Here is an 18,775-nt window from a genome sequence, read left to right as displayed (position 1 = left end):
AAGGATGTATTGATTTGGAGGACTAGTCAGGGATTAGATTCGATTAGAGTGATCCATTGGGTTAGAGATTTTATTTAGCTATTTAATTCAATATGAATTTAGCTAAATAAAATATAAACATATTGATTGCTGCAGGACTTGGATTCGGGACGAGCGTCTCGACGCGGGATTACCTGGCACGATCTACATCTTAAGGCGGGTATTTCTTCCTTGTCTCTATGTAGATTTTTATTGAGCTTAGTGCATGGTTTTATGTGATGGTTTAGGATGCTTTATCTTATATCGTGTTCGTTTGTTGCTTTCCTGCTTGATACAGATGCTTGACCCTTGTGATGATCTATTTAATTCTTATACAGTCTGCACCTTGGTTATCTATACTCTGTGGTATTTTTACATGTAGAGTATGTATGGTAGGGGATACTTCATTGGTGGTATTCATATGAGGTTTGTCCATTCGTATGTCGTGTATACTTCTGTCTGATGTGATGATTGGAGTTGTGTTGATTATATGTCTGTGGTTTATACACGTATTTGATGTGTTTTTACTGGAGGATACATGTTGATTGTACACGTGGGGTTGTGTAGGTGTGTCTGTTGGGGTTATTGGAGATTTTTAGTTGACTATACATGTGTAGTTATATACATATGTTTGGTGGGATATATGGAGGTATCATGATGATTATACTCATGTTGTGGGGTACTTAGGTGGATTTAGAGTTGCATGGATGATGACGGTGTCCGTATCATGATTATATATATATATATATATATATATATATATATATATATATATATATATATATATATATATATATATATATATATATATATATATATATATATCAATTCACTTCGACATTTGCCCCCTCAGATGGATCTAGTGGCTAGTGCATGAGGTATTATCATCATGAGGTCTGGGGTTCGAATCTCGGCAAAGCCGAGTAAATAGTCTTGAGTATGTAGTAGTCACTATTCCATATGCTAATAGTTATATAACTACTTAGCTGACCGTCCGCTTCGGCCGCCTATAGCGGCGCTTGTAATGGAGGCTAGTACAGTTTGTCACAGACCCGAGCCTCTCGGCCATACAGGGGTCGTGGTGTCTAGAGAGGTGGCGGGGGTGACCATGGAGCATGCATGTACATTTGCATTTGATGCGCGGTGCATCTTTGGAGATATATTTGCATACATGCCTAGTAGATACTAGTTGCATGTGTTTGTGGTATGTTGCATTTGTTTGTGATATGATTGTTGCATATGGTTGTCATGCTGCATACATGTCATTTATTTTACATGTATTTGCAGTCGTATTTATATTGTAGGTCTGTTGCAGATATGGTGAGTTTACTGACCATTGTACCAGGTGTTGATTCCAGATTGGGTATGTATATGTCATTATGTCGGTTGTGGTTTGTATAGTATGTATATCGGGTTAGTAGGTCTGATATGTTCAGATGCATAGATTATGATAGTAGGACCATATTCTTTGATTCCCTACTGAGACTGTATACCTTTGATCTCTATGTTTATTTATAGACCATGCACTATCTTTTCTATTACCCGATGAGTTACCTATACTCACCACCGCATGTATATCTTTATGTTTTCAGGTAGATGGTTGGAGTGTCGCTCGGAGTATCCTGTCTGCCGGGTCCTACGTCACATCTGATGATCGTTTTGGGTTTTGTATATCTTTTATTTGTATTTGGTGTGTTATTGTATTTGTTGTTGTGGTTGTTGTATAAAGCCTAGCCGACTAGAAGTGTGTTGATTGTGTTGTGTGGGCTTTCCTTCATTTTTCCGCTGTGTTTTAGTACAGCCGTGTGAGTTGTTTTATATATAACTGCGTGGTTGTGATTGTTTCATTCCAGCCGAGTGGGCTGTTATTATATTCCAGCCGCATGTGGCTGATGTATTTTGCTTGTATTGATGCTTCAGATTGTCACCGGTACAGGGGATATGTTGCCGAATTTTTGTCTGGCAGAGACTCCTTTGGGGGCGTGACAATTTTTGGTATCAGAGCATGTATACGGTACTTGCTATGTGTTTTGGATTTTCGAGATTTATATAATACCAATTTTTGGTATCAGAGCAGGTACGATGTCTGTTATTCGTGTTTTGGATTTCATGATTCGATTTTTTTTATGTGAATTTTCGGGCTTTGGGACCAGGCAGCAGCAGGACATCTCCAGGCTATAGGAGGTATGTTTGCATATTGTTATCATGCATTTCTGTTGGTGTATGTATTGTTGCCTATTTAGTTATGATGTGTGTTAGTGTTCTCTTGTTAGTACATGCCTATTTGTTTGTAGCATGCATTGCATGTGTTGGGTCAATCACTGATCACGGTTGACCTAATGGAGATCAAAGATTACAGTCTCAAGGGATTTGCCATATCATACTACCAGTAGTTTTTGTGTCTGTTACTACGAGTTGGTTGAGAGTTAGAGTCACATACCAGTCTCTATTATTATTAGCTGGGTAGTTGATGGTGTTGGTATACTCATATTGACTCAGTTAGTATAGTACAGGTTTACTCTTGTTAAGGATTGATTTACTTGGTTGACTTGTGTAGTTATGGTTTGACTTATTACCCTTGTTGACTTGGACAGTTGAGGATTGACTTATCTTAGTTGGCTTTGTCAGTGGCGTACTGATTTACTCTTGTTGGATCAGATAGTAGTTGATCGATTTATTTTGTTGGTCCGACCAGTAGGGGACTGACTTACTCTATTTTTAGAGATTCCTATCTTTGGGATGTTTCATACTGGGTTAGATATTTTGACTTGTACCGGTGTAGAAAGGACTGAATTAGTAGTATACCATTATCGGCTTAGTCAGTTTATAGAGGATTGATGTATCCTATTCCATGGGGACTTTGACCATGGACTGTCTGTACCTAGTTGGATGACTTGGGGGGTATATTCGGGTAGGATACCTCTACTGTCGTTGAAAAGTGTAAAGCTATCTGCTTAACACTTATGAGATACAACCGTTACTAGGGTATAACTTGGAGAGTACATTCAGATATATGATTTGTACTGACGTGAGGGAGTTGAAGTTAGTTGCTTAACCTTTACGTGACCCGGTACCACGTGAAGGAAGAAGCAGAGAATGCCTTTTGAGGATCAGGTCATCACTTAGCGATTTCTTTGAGGTGTTTGGAGAGAGAGTAATTCTCTACTTCTTTTGATAGCAGGATGGGTTTTAAGGCGATGACTAGTAGACTCGCCTAAAGTGTCTTCATGGGAGATCCTGACTCATAGACCTATCGGATGTAGTTAGATATCCTTGATGTATCTAGTGATCTACGACTTGTAATGATACAGAGGAAGTGGTATTAATTGAGTGATAACTAGGAGTTCCGACAATAACTAGGTATAATTCTAGATGATGATCTTCGAGGGGTAGAGCGTCGATTGACAGATAGTTTGATCAGCTATTCAGTTATAGCGTTCCTCTATCTTTGTGTTCATTGCTCGATATTGGAGGTTGCTGAACCTCAGGGTGGAGCAATCATAGTAGGATGGGGTACAAGACAATGGTTAGACGACTCAGCTAACATTGTCTCTATCAGATAGCTCACCCTGACCACGTGCTCATTTTACCAGATATTGTAGTTTATATCTTAGATTAGAGGGTTTGATCTTTTATCGATATTTGTCGAGGGGCATTTATAGATGAGGGTGATGGAGATACTCTTTTGATGGGTAGACTCTTAGCCAGGAGATTGTGTGACCCTTTGACTTTGGATTGACATTTCTTTACTATGGATATTTGATTATCAGAAAGGATGAGATGACAAGAATTGGAAGACCTTTTGGATACATTTAGTATGTTGGTAGTGGGTGTTGAAGGTTGGATGCGTTCCTTTTTATTCTATCTTTGTTTAGGAGACGATATGATATGATTGATTTATATTGAGGATGATTTTTGATTAGTGGATATTTGACTTGATGATCAGGTGTGGTGATATGGTGTTTGATGTTGATAGTGACATGGAGTGATAGGTCTATGATATTTATGGATTTGGTGATTTGTAGTTGGTGATTTGATCATAGGCTTGTTGTTGGGGATCCTACGATTGAGTGCGCCTATTGTACGTACATTATGGGTCATTGGTGTTACAATTTTAGGCATACCGTGCCCTAGACGTTTTATGGATTCGATGTACTTGGTATCATTAGGGTGTTTGGATCAGTTTTCATTGTCTTTATTGGCGATGTTGTGATCTATTCCCGATCCGAGGTGGATCACGTACACTAGCTTCGCATAGTTCTAGAGATGTTTCGACATGAACATCTATATGTGAAGTTAGTAGTACGTATTGTGATTGTCTTTTACGAGTTTTGGGACACATTGTCTCTGGTAGAGGGATATCAGTGGATCCACAGGAGATATGCGGTTACTAGTTGGGAGTAGTCGTAGTCTCTAGCATTGATATGTCGTTGACCGGATTATCTAGGAAGAGTATGGAATTTTCCTGGATAGATGTTTATGAGATCAGTTTAGATAACTACACCGTCTTAGTTATGCTTTCTAGTGTAGATGGATTTGTACTCTACACAGATATATCGTATCTAGGAGATGGTGTAGTTCCGACATGGTATGAGCAGAGCGATCTCGTATCAGTAGTTAGAATTCTCATGAAATGAGAATTTGATTTTTATTTTCATGAGAGATTATGTGTGTTTCCGAGTCACTTCTTATCCGAGAGGAGTTACTATAGGAAACACATTGATCTGGATTTGCGATACATTCGGGTGACATCTGATGTATGGAGGTTTGGAGCGTTCTTATTGGTGGATTTTCATGAAGGAAGACATCGTGGATTTTGTAGCTTGATGTCTAGCGTGTCAGCACGTAGAGGCTGGATATCAGAGACTAGCAGGATTATCTTCGTTGATTTGGATGTTAGAGTAGAGTTGGGAGCATGTTTTGACAGATTTGTCGTGGAATTATCCAGGACATGGAGAGGATATGATGTGTTGGGTAATCATTGTTGGGTGACGACTTTGCGCCCTAGCCATTGATTTATAGGACGGATTCTTTTGGATTGAGTAGTAGGATAATACTCTAGAGAGATTACCGGACCTCATGGTATATCTCTGAGTGTAATATTGGATGGAGTTCAGTGATTTCATGTCATGGTTTTGATGATGGTTACAGCAGACTTTGGATTAGGAGTTTCACTTTAGTATAGATTTTCATTTCAGACTGATGGATAGTTTGAGCGCTCTATATAGGTGTTGGAGGATTTATTGATAGTGGATTTTGGATTTTAGAGGTGTTTGATTTATCCATAGTTGGCTAGATTGCAAAGCGGGAGTAGGGTGAGTTCATAACTCACAGAGTTGTCGCTAGTCACTTGGAGGAGGATTGTCATGTTTGGAGATATGTTTATGATACTAGGGTTGAAGATTTATTTATGATGTTATGATGGAGTAGCGGATGAGGATGCTGTTTGGATGTTACCCTTGGATGAGGATCCCTGAGTTGACCAGTAAATTTGGGGACTAAATTTTTATTGGTGGGGGAGAATGTAGGATATCGAAAAAATTAAATAATAAATATTATTAGACGAAAAGTCTTATTGGGTTTTTCGAGGATTTTAGAAATTTTTCGAGAATTAAACGGAGCCCGTATGACTCGTTTTAAGGGGATGGATTCGGGGTACAGAGGAGGCCTATTTGGAATAGCCAGTTAAGTTGGGAGTTGATGAGAAATTTAACTTAGGATTTAATTAAATATAATCTAAGTATTTAATTAAAAACCTAATATCTAAATTCCCGATTTCCCTTCCCCTGTTCGCATCCCCGATTCTTCTCCCTTCTCTGTTCTTCCATCACGATCTCGTCATCACGTGTCGTCGGAGGGAAGGTGTTGCTGGATCTCGACGTTGCCTGTCACCCCCGATTGAGCGATTGCATCTTCAATGGTGTCTTGATCGCGATCGATCGTTGCTCGGCTTCTAGGGCACGGCAGGGGGAGGGGGAGTTGGTTCGCATCTCCCTCAGTTCTTCTCCTCTATCTGTTCACTGGGGTTTGACTCGCAACTCCATAATTGCTGGATTGAAGTGGGCGACACCACCGGGGAGAGTTTAATTGAGGTATACTTCACCTTGAATCATACGGCTTCAAGATCTTGTTTGATTGATCTGCTTGGTGATGTTCTTTCTGTTCTGGAATAGAGGAAGCATTGGACCAGTATGTGGTGGATCTTCCCTGTTGCCGGTCACTGCCAAATCCAGTTCTTGGAGTTGTGGAAGTCTCAACTGAAGAGTGAGTGATCTATTGAGGTTTGTAGAGCTCTGTTTGATAAAGAATTTAGTAAACTAATTGTTCCACGGCTAGGTTCTGTGTTGATTTAGGATAGAAATGGTGTAGGGAATCTTTGGTAGCTGTTCGGCAGGTGTTTTATGGGGCTGTGAGTTTGGATATGCTGCTACCTCTTAAGGTAAGTGTTTTTCCAGTGATGTACATTGGGTATTTTCTCATTTGTATGTCGCTAAATTTAGGTTTAGGTTTTCTAGTAGATTGTTGAGTTTTGTTCTTGCTTAGGTTTATTGGTAGGTATTGTTGTATCCCATATTGATATTAGATTAGGGATTTTGGATTGGAAACTATGGATTGATTAGGGTTTGTATTGGGTTGGAATTTGTGGATATGGTGATTGGTTGTTGTGGATTGTTATGTGATCATTCTTAGGATCATTGGATTGATTGATGGATTGATTTATCGGATGTGATGATTTGTTTAGTAGTCGATGATGATGTTAGCTTGTTGTAGACTTATGATGGAGATTTGATTTCATGATAGGTTATTATGGTTTAATATCATTGTGGCGGATTGGTAACTAAGAGGTAGATTTATTATTGGATTAAAGGATGTATTGATTTGGAGGACTAGTCAGGGATTAGATTCGATTAGAGTGATCCATTGGGTTAGAGATTTTATTTAGCTATTTAATTCAATATGAATTTAGCTAAATAAAATATAAACATATTGATTGCTGCAGGACTTGGATTCGGGACGAGCGTCTCGACGCGGGATTACCTGGCACGATCTACATCTTAAGGCGGGTATTTCTTCCTTGTCTCTATGTAGATTTTTATTGAGCTTAGTGCATGGTTTTATGTGATGGTTTAGGATGCTTTATCTTATATCGTGTTCGTTTGTTGCTTTCTTGCTTGATACCGATGCTTGACCCTTGTGATGATCTATTTAATTCTTATACAGTCTGCACCTTGGTTATCTATACTCTGTGGTATTTTTACATGTAGAGTATGTATGGTAGGGGATACTTCGTTGGTGGTATTCATATGAGGTTTGTCCATTCGTATGTCGTGTATACTTCTGTCTGATGTGATGATTGGAGTTGTGTTGATTATATGTCTGTGGTTTATACACGTATTTGATGTGTTTTTACTGGAGGATACATGTTGATTGTACACGTGGGGTTTTGTAGGTGTGTCTGTTGGGGTTATTGGAGATTTTTGGTTGACTATACATGTGTAGTTATATACATATGTTTGGTGGGATATATGGAGATATCATGATGATTATACTCATATTGTGGGGTACTTAGGTGGATTTAGAGTTGCATGGATGATGACGGTGTCCGTATCATGATTATATATATATATATATATATATATATATATCATGTTCATCATTCATGGCATACTGACGACTATCGTCTCCCTTATAGTTGAGAGGGTTGTCAGTCTTTTATAGCCGTCCATTCGACCACTAATGGAGAGTGGTAGTTTGGAGTGGAGCTAGTCCTGTCGCGCTTACTCCGCCGCTCAGTGTTCTGTCAGCCTCGACCACTCTGGAGTAGTGAGTCTTGATGGTACAATAGTCAGAGGGCTAGAGATGTGAGTGGTCAGGGACCCTTAGCTATGTAGTTATATAGTCACGGACGCAAGCCTCTCGGCCATACAGGGGTCGTGGTGTCTAGAGAGGTGGCGGGGGTGACCATGGAGCATGCATGTACATTTGCATTTGATGCGCGGTGCATCTTTGGAGATATATTTGCATACATGCCTAGTAGATACTAGTTGCATGTGTTTGTGGTATGTTGCATTTGTTTGTGATATGATTGTTGCATATGGTTGTCATGCTGCATACATGTCATTTATTTTACATGTATTTGCAGTCGTATTTATATTGCACAGGTGTCACGAGTAGGTCTGTTGCAGATATGGTGAGTTTACTGACCATTGTACCAGGTGTTGATTCCAGATTGGGTATGTATCTGTCATTATGTCGGTTGTGGTTTGTATAGTATGTATATCGGGTTAGTAGGTCTGATATGTTCAGATGCATAGATTATGATAGTAGGACCATATTCTTTGATTCCCTACTGAGACTGTATACCTTTGATCTCTATGTTTATTTATAGACCATGCACTATCTTTTCTATTACCCGCTGAGTTACGTATATCTTTATGTTTTCAGGTAGATGGTTGGAGTGTCGCTCGGAGTATCCTATCTGCCGGGTCCTACGTCACATCCGATGATCGTTTCGGGTTTTGTATATCTTTTATTTGTATTTGGTGTGTTATTGTATTTGTTGTTGTGGTTGTTGTATAAAGCCTAGCCGACTAGCAGTGTGTTGATTGTGTTGTGTGGACTTTCCTTCATTTTTCCGCTATGTTTTAGTACAGCCGTGTGGGCTGTTTTATATATAACTGCGTGGTTGTGATTATTTCATTCCAGTCGAGTGGGCTGTTATTATAACTGCGTGGTTGTGTATATAAATATTCCAGCCGGCTGTGGCTGATGTATTTTGCTTGTATTGATGCTTCAGATTGTCACCGGTACAGGGGATATGTTGCCGGATTTTTGTCTGGCAGAGACTCCTTTGGGGGCGTGACACTTTGTGAGATGTAAATTTGGTTTTGTCCTAAACTAAGGGATCATACATATCTATCTAGGCATTATGAGACTTATGATCATCCACCTAGGATGTCATTTTAGTAGAATCCCACTTGTTGGGATATTCACCATTCATAATAAATGCCTTTGTCCTTAATCACAAGGAAATTAACTTAATGCATGATGCTACATGGCATACATCAAAATAAGCAATTTTCAAAAGAAAAACATGCTATAACTACATGATGTATGTATGGCATGACATGGTATTTTTGTATTTTTCATAATAAACATGAATGCAACACATGATGTCATTACATATGAAGAGCAAGCAATCATGGCATTTTAGCATAAATAAAATATACCTAGATAATCTATCTAAGTATCCTTAAACCTTAGCTAAGCCTTAAACTTAATCCTAGATTGCCTATGCCTTCCTTAAGAGAATGCCAAAACCAACTTGGCATTTCTTTTGCCTTTATTTTATTTGTGCCAATTGAAATTAAGACTTCAATACTCAAGTATTTATTTGGCACATATTACTCCTTTTAAGGATTAAATGTTTAGATTGAGACTTAAATTTACCCTTAATCCCTTAGGAACATACTAATATCTCAACTAGATAATTCCTTATCATGTTTCCAAGTTTGCCAACTTACATTAGATGTGATTCCTCAAAGTTTGGCACAACTTACTCTTCCAAGGAGTAATTAATTTGATTAAGGTTTAAATTTTCCCTTAACCCCTTAAGAGAATACCACATTTCTAACTTGGTATTTCTTTTTGCATTTGTGCCAATTTAAATTTAAGTCCAATTCCTCAAAACTTGACACATTTTTCTCCTCCAAAGAGTAAATGAAATCAAATTAAGTCTTAGATTTGCCTTTAACCTTCTAAGAAAATGTCAAAACTCCAACTTGGCATTTCTTATCATTTTCTAAATGTGTCCATTTAACTTAAGTTCAAATCCTCAAAGTTTGACACATTTTACTCTTCCAAAAAGTAAACATCTTACATTAGGACCTAGATTTTCCTTTAATTACCCTAAGAAAATACCAAAATCTCAATTTGATATTTCTTATATTTTTCCACATTGTGCCAATTTAATTCAAACATAATTCCTTAAGAAAGTATCAAAATTCTGACTTGATTTTTCTTATACTTTTCTTAAGTGTGCCAATTTAGATTAAGTTCAACTCTTCAAATTTTGACACATATATTACTCTTTCAAAGAGTAACCTTATAATTCTTTTCATTTTCAAAGGTTAACAATAACCTTAAAAATGCTCTCAAGTGTCAACTTTAACAAGGTTGGGTTAACTACCCTTCCAATTGGAGTTGACACTCTCTAAACCCACCTAGGGCGTAGAGAATATGCTCCTAGGAACCTAAAACCTATTGGTTCTCCTTGGATGCTCTAGATATTCCCTAGGGATGACTTCCCTAGTTACCTTCCTAAGGACCTTTATAGGCTTCTTAGAAGTCTTGGTCACTTCTACTAGGTCACTCCTAAGGATAACTTCCCTTGTAACCTTATTTGTGACTTTGTTTGGCCTTTTTGGAGCCTTAGTTACCTTTATTAGGTCAACTCTAGGGATGGTCTCCCTTGTGACATTCTTTGTGACTTTGTTAGACTTCTTAGAAGTCTTAGTCACATTGGTCTTGCCAAAAGGACCTTTAGGGATTCCTTTCCTAGTATCCTTGACTTGACCTCTAATCCTAGGGTCGGTCCCATAACTATATGGAATCCTATGAAAGGAAGTCACATCCTTCTTGGCTTTAGGTTTGTATCCCAAACCTCTATAGCCATTGGATGGTTCTTGCCTAGTTCTCCCTAGAGTTTGCTCATTTTGACCCTTAAGAATATTTTTCATTCTTACTAGGGTCCTTTCTAAGTTATCAAGTCTTGATCTCAAGACTTGGTTCTCCGTCATTAAATCCATAGATTTAGATTTTTCTTGACCCCTATGAGCATTTCTATTTTTAGATATATATCTAAAGTCCTTAGAGTTATTGCCTAAATGATTATTTACCTTTCTAACCTTAGGTGTGGTAGTTCTAGCATGAGGAGGAATGTATTTTCCCTTAAAACTACCATGCTTTCTATTTTCATGATAATTTACATTAAAATGATGAGTGTTATTTCTAACATGCATTTCATCATGACTAAAAGGAATTGCACTATTAAGGGTTACCTTGGGTTTGCTTTTAGAAACTCTCCCTTGATTTGTGCTTCCTCCTTTAACTTTGATTGACTTCTTCCCTTTAGGGCATTAACTCCGGTAATGCCCATTTTGATTGCATGAGAAGCACACAATGTGCTCCTTGCTCTTGCGTTTCGTGGGACCAATCTCCTTGGGCTTCTCCTTGCCCTTGGGTACTACTTGGTCCTTCTTCTTGGCCAATTTGGGACACTTACTCTTGTAGTGCGCATACTCCCTACACTCAAAGCAAATGATATGATTTTTATCTTTATTAATTGAAATCTTTATACCTTTTCTTGTAGGGTTGATGCTTGATCCCCCATTTGATTTTTCTTGCAATGTAGAGATGACATCATCTTCTATTTCTTCCTCTTCACTTGAGGATGTGGACTCTTCCACTTCTTCATCTCTTGAGGATGTGAAAGATCTCTCCTCTTCCACCTCTTCCTTCTCTTTCTCTTCCTCCTCTTCCTTTTCCTCCTCAAATGTTGATCTTGTGTCAACATCGGATTGGTCCTTCTCTTCTTGGACCAATGAGCCCTTCTCCTTGAGCTCTTCCACTCCTTGGACTTGTGTAGGGTCTTCATGATAGGCAATGATCTTTTTCCAAAGATCATTTGCATTTGTGGTTTCACCTACACTCAACAAAATATTAGAAGGTAGTAAATTATGCAAAATTCTCATTACCTCCTTGTCCGCCTCCGATTGCTCTCGTTGCTCTTCGGTCCAATGCCGAGGTCAGAGGCGTTTATCCTTCTTGTCCGTAGAAGCTTCAAATGGGTCACTCAAAACAACCCATTGGTTCCAATCCATTTGGAACCATGTCTCCAGCTGATTCCTCCAAAAGGAGAAGTCTTCCTTGTCGTATGGAGGAGGAATCCGGATGTCCCATCCAAGTAGACCTCCCAAGTCCATCTTCTTCTTCCTCTAGCTTCTTGCTCTCTTGGCGGTTAGTCCGTAGAAGAGCGACCTGGCTCTGATACCAATTGTTGGGACCTTGATGTTCGCTAGAGGGGGGTGAATAGCATTTCGTCCCGCTTGTCGGTTGCTTCATCTTGATAATATGCAGCGGAAATAAACACAAGACGCACACAACGCTAACACTAAGGATTTACTTGGTATCCACCGCAAGAAGAGGTGACTAATCTAAGGATCCACATGACACTCTCACTCCACTAATGAAAACCTCCTTCTCGATCGCAGCCAGAGGCGGAGAAGCCTCATACAGTACTCACACACAAACACAAACACGAACACAAGAAGAAGAAACAAAAATACAATGTAATACACCCTTCTTCTTGCTTACTTGTGCTTGTCGTCGCCTCTTGAACCTTGGAAAAACTCCCCAAGTGCCTTCAATAACTAGCGTGAGTAGATCGGAGAAGCTCACTGTGAATCGCTGAAGACCAGCGCAAGAGATCTGCTGAGAAAAAGCTCCGCCTGGGCTTTATACAGTAGCTCCAATCGAATGAATTCATCCCCAATCGATCGCCACATCACATCCGGACAATCCTAGTCGTTCATCACCTGCATCCTGCGCAACGGTCGAATACCAATCGATCGACCGATCGATAGGGAGCATCTGGATCGATCGGTGGATCGATTCAGAAGCATTCTATGCTTCTCGCGATCGCGCGAGAACACCCTTGCCCAATCGATCGACCGATCGATTGGCAGCTCCCAATCGATCGCCCAATTGATTGGGAGAGCTTTTGTGCTCATGATTTCCTGACCCCAATCGATCGGCTGATCGATTGGGCCATTCCAACAATCGCGCACACTCCAATTGATCAGCTGATCGATTGGAGCATGTTCAATCGATCGCCCGATCGATTGAACACCCTGGACTTAACTCAAACTCAAGTCTAGTTTCCCAAACCTAACTCCCAGTCAACCGTGACCTATTAGGTTTGCACGTCTAGCATTTGGCTACTTCCGACCAACCTCGAACTAGCCTTCTAGCCTCATCCATCAGCCTTACGTCCCTCGGATATCTCCCCATCCTTCACGCCTTGCCTTCTAGAGCTTCCATCGGCCTCATCCTAGTTGTTAAGTTCTCCTCGCCAAGTCACACTAGGGCTTACCTTGCCAAGACCACATGTTTAGACTTACAACCTTTGCCAAGATCACACTTGGACTTTCCAATTGCCTGACTCCTCACCAGGACTTTCCTTTTGCCAAGATCACACTTGGACTTTCCAATTGCCTAGCTCCTCACCAGAACTTTCCCTTTTCCTAGCTATACTAGGACTTTCCAATTGCCTGATCTTACTTATTAGAACTTTCACCACCAAGTCTAGTCAACACTGACCTACTTAGATTTTCACTCTTGCCAACCTTCCTGTTGGACTTACCTTTGCCTAATCTCTAATTAGGATTTTCCCAGTTAAGTCTCCTGTCAACCTTGACCTACTTGACTTCTCTCTTGTCTAACCTCTAGTTAGGACTTTCCCAGATGCCTAAACTCCAGTTACTGGACTTTCCCATTGCCTAAACTCCAGTTAGGACTTACCCAGTCAAGTCTCCAGTCAACACTGGCCCACTTGTCTTGTCTTTTCATCAACCTGGTCAATCTCTTGACCATCTCCACAATCGGACGATTGCTCCAGCAATCTCCATACATTGTCAAACATCAAAACTCAACTCCCGACTCAAGCTTGACTCAACTCAAGCTTAGTCAAACTGGTCAAACATGACCTAGGAAAATTGCCCCAACAGGCGCTACTCGGAATTTCCATGCTATTTCCCCTGTACAAAAATTTGTACAAGTACAGAACTTTTCCTAGCAACTCATGTTCTTTTCAGAAGTTAAACTTAGATTGCAAACGAAACTTAACATTATTAATCCAAGTTCAACCCATATGTTCATCAGAAGTTAAACCATATTACAGAAGTTAATTAAATATCTATTTCAAGGATTGTCTTCTAGGTCGTTGGCGAGGCACTCGGCCTTCTTGGGTATAGGATCATCCACCACTTCCTAGTCAAAGCTTTTCAAAGAAATTGAATATTTAAACTCCTTACAGTAAACTCTAGGTTAAACTACAGAGACCTCAATCAAAGTATAAGATCGCTAGCCTCTTGTATTGGTACTTTAGGATCCATACAAAGGAAAAATAAACTAGTACACAGTGGAAACAATTAACTAGTTATACATTTCTTTGTATCTTAAAGACTTCTTGATCTTCTGCTGTATTCCTCTCCTCCTCTTGGACGTCGTGTGGGTGACGATCTACCAAGATGTAAAAACCACCCAAGTCCTTCTTTCTTCCAAGACTTTCGGCCACCAAGGGATCAAAGCTAGGAACACCACCTCTTGTTCTTCTTTTTTCCTTGCAACCCGCCGGCCACAAGATGGTTGAAGCCTCTTGATATCGCCGGCCTTAGGTGAGAAAGCAAGGGGAGAATAAGAATATGAGGGGGTCGCCACAAGGAGAATAGAAGAGGAATAGAAATTGTGTAGATGATTATTTCCTCTAAAGCATCATCTATCCTCTTTTATAATCCTTGGTAATGGCTAAAAAGGAAAGATTTTAACAACAATTAAAATCTCTCTTTTAAATTTCCTATTGTGGATGGCTACAAAAGGAAAGTTTTAAAATTAAAAATCTCTCTTTTGAATATTGTAGATGGCTACAAAAAGCAAATATTTTTAAAATTAAAACCTCTCTTTTAAATCATGGTTACAAAAAAGGAAAGTTTTAACAAAAAAAATCTCTCTTTTAAACCATTGTAGATGACTACAAAAGGAAAGATTTTTTAAATTTAAAACTATCTTTTAAAACTATGTGGATGACTTTAAAAAAGGAAAGTTTTTAAAATTTAAAATATCTCTTTTAAAACATTGTGGATGGCTATAAAAAGAAAGATTTAAAAAATTAAAAACTTATTTTTAAACTCATCTTGGCCGACCCCTTGCTTGGGCACCAAACAAGGGGGGTCGGCCCACCAAGCAAGGATGTGGGCGGCCATAAGGATGACTTGGGTGGATGCGAGGCTTTATACATAGAGGCTACAACAAGGACCTAGAGGAGGAATTAGTTTTGGCCTCCTGATGAGCTTGAGCTTCCTGTGTTCGACCCGAACACCCAACTCAAGTTCATCAACAATAACTCATGCCACTAAAGAGTTATTATTGAACTACTGCACCAATCTCATATTATATTATGGGCTCCTTCTTATCATGAGTGCGTTAATCTCTCTATGTTTAAGATATCGAATGTCCATTAATTAAATGAGTTATTGACAACTCACTTAAATAACATCTAACTCAAAGAATAGTATCACTCAACTTCATTGTCATGTCAAAACTAAGTCCACCTGCAGGGTTTACATGACAATCCTTATGAGTTCCTCAAGGGGATATCATCATCCTAATAAATATGACACAGTTTCCTTCTATAATCAACAACACACTATATGAATAATATTATTTCCCAACTTATCGGGCTTATTGATTTAACGAGTAAATCTCACCCTTTGATAAATTAAAGAAATAAATATTAAGTACATGTGCTTGTTATTATATCGGGATTAAGAGTACGCACATCCATAATAACAGAGGTTCTGTTCTTTTATGCAGTCAGTATAAAATGAACAACCTCAAATGGTCCTGCTCTATACACACATAGCGTACTAGTGTAATTTTATAGTCAAGATAAAGTAGTACCAAATTACACTACAACCATTTCAATGGTATGCCCCAATCCATCTTGGTTGTGAGCTTTTATTTATAATCTATAAGGAACTGATAACATGATCTTCTGTGTGACACCACACACTATATTATCTACAATATAAATTAAATGGACAACTGTATTTAATTAAATGCAGACATTTGACCAATGTAATTCTCATTTCAGAATAAATATTTATACAAAAAGTTAGGATTTTAGTATATATTCTAACATGAACGCAGTAAAGATTACAATTGAGCGACATCTATAACCCTTGTGAAACAAGTATTGCAACCGAACAACGACTTTAAACTCCTACGCATTGATCTTGATAGCCAAGTGACGGCTATAAATCCCAGAGCATCTGAGCGGGAAGAAGAACCCCAGAACATATTACTTGTTCAGTCAGTCGGACTTACAGCCTCCTTCGACTAAACTTGAGGGGAAGACTTGTGATGCGGTGATAAAGAAGGACCCCACCAAGGCAGGAAGACCGGCTGACGTGGAAGTTAAAGTCAAGCAAGGAGTCAACATCAACCGAGCGGGTCAGTTATGGCTGAGCAGACGGCATGACCGAGTGGGCAACCAAGGCCAAACGGATAACTTGAGGTGCAGAAATAAACAAGAAGTACATCCTCCGGCCACCGTCCCTGCCAAGCGGGAGGCATGCTCGTTCGCATGAGAGGCAGCCCTCTGACAATGAGAATGCTAAGTAAAAGGGAGAGTACTCGGTGCAGCACAGCCGAGCGGGCATGTCCCTAACGACCGGCCACCGGCCGACCTACATTGGGACTCATCCGTATATCTCCTCATACTCTTTTGGAGGTTTGTGCCACTAACAACAGAACATGTTCCGCAGTCAAATCACACGGTAGAAGCTTCTATACTGTTACATTAGAGATATGCATGCTTGCTTAAGGAAAGATATCAGGAACACTTTTTGACTTGTCTTTTTATAGGACACTTGGTAAAACGTGTGTACGCTTTGAGATATGTGCACAGACGCTATTGTGGAACTATAAAAGGGGTTCCCATCTACAGGGAGAGGAATGCGTAATTTTGTCATTCTACATGCTCTTTTGCTACAGCATTCTTGTTATTCTCTACATCGCTAGATACTGACTTGAGCGTCGAAAGGTCAATACTAGAAACTTCTTTCCGAACCGACACTGATATTTTTGTGTTGTAGGATCACATGAAATTTTTACCGTATCAAACTTTTAGTCATATTCTTAACTTTTCGTCTTCTCCGTTTTCGGACAAGTTCTTAATGGGCAGTGGCACTCCAGAACTTGTAGTTCTCAAAACAAGTAAGATTGCATTGAAATCTCCACAAATTTTAATTTTACTTTGAATGGATTGATCGAGGCTAATTTTCAAGTCATTTCTATTTCAACCATGCCAACGAGACTTTCACCCGCGGGACTCCTTTTAATATAAAAACAATAACAAAGTTGGTGTTCGACAATCTCTCAAATATATTAGAAAAATTATTAAATTAAAATTACAATATCAAATCAGCTCTATTTGTTGAGAGGTAGCAGATGTTTGTCAAGTACGGTCGAGTCACCGACTATCAACTCCGAATGTTGATCCGGCTAACTGCCTAGGTTGGGAGTCGATCGCCTTATTCTAAGTCATAGTTTGCAAAATCATGATTCGGATCGTAGGATCGTACAATCTTACGATCCAAAAATCCAAAATCGATCCAGGATCGTGCAAAGTCATTTTTTGCAGTAGGATCGCAGCATGATCGGTAGGATCGGAACATGATTGGAGCAGAATCGGAGTAGGATCGGAGCAGAATCGGTGGAAGCTTTGAGAGGTCATAACTTTTGACTCGAATTAAACTACAAGGCCTATAATATATCAAATCAAAGCTCTTTCAGATATTTTTAATAAATTTCAAAGTTTATCCTTAACCACCCTATTTCAAACCCAAAAAATATCATTTAAATCCTTTTCGGATGTCTAGAAGATTTTATCTTTTTTTTATTATCTGCTTTTCATCTTATTAGGATTTTAAATTATTTAAACATATGTTTAATTATTTTTGAGTTAGTTTTTTATCAATAATATTCTGTCATTTCTTTTCTCCAAAATAATGAGTTTTTGGATGCCTATTGTTAGTATTGTGTGGCATCAACCAGTTTTTAGAAGATTATTTCTAGCGTTTCAATAGCTTATGTTATATACGTTAGGTATTTTGTTGGCCTTTAAATTGAATTATCTTATAAACCAAGGAAATATTTTTGACATTAATGTGTTATTATTATTGTGTTAATAGAAATTTTATATTCTTTCATTTTATTATATGAAAATATAAATATTATTACTATGCGAAAATGATAGTTGAATTACAAGTTATTTTAAATTGATATATATAGTAATGTAATTTGAGGTGCTGAGTATAAATGATTGCATATATATATACAAAATTAGTTATTTATTTATATGTAAATGAGTTTTTTTATGTATTTTTCTAATTATTAATCGTGTATGATAAGATTTTAAGGGTTTTTGATAGGATCGTACAATTCTACGATCTGATCCTGACCGATCTGATCCTGACCCTAAATCGATTCTGCGTAGGATCGTGATTCTACAAACTATGCTCTGAGTTGTTTCAGATTGCAAACGCCGAGTGAAACCGAGTAAAATCCATCCAAAAAAAAAAAAAAATTCCCTCCAATTTTATCAAGAACCCTAACTCGGACCTCCAAGCAACCGTTGTGGCATCATCCTAAACACCTACAACTCTTTCTCTTCTTCCTTAAACTAATTTATTCCTTATAAGTTCTCTTTCACAATAACTTTAATTCACTCGGGTATTCATCGTCAATTCTTCTTCTTCATCATCTCTTTCCATGATTTAAAATACAAAAAACATCTCTTTCCATGATTAAAAATACCAAAAAAAAAAAACTGTAAATTGACTCTAGCATCATTCATCATCTCTTTCCATGATTAAAAATACAAAAAAAAAACTGTAAATTGACTCTAGCATCATTC

Source organism: Zingiber officinale, chromosome 11A (assembly GCF_018446385.1).
Source record: "Zingiber officinale cultivar Zhangliang chromosome 11A, Zo_v1.1, whole genome shotgun sequence".
NCBI lineage: Eukaryota > Viridiplantae > Streptophyta > Magnoliopsida > Zingiberales > Zingiberaceae > Zingiber > Zingiber officinale.
The sequence above is the reverse complement of the archived record's forward strand: the minus strand, read 5'-3'. Positions refer to the sequence as shown.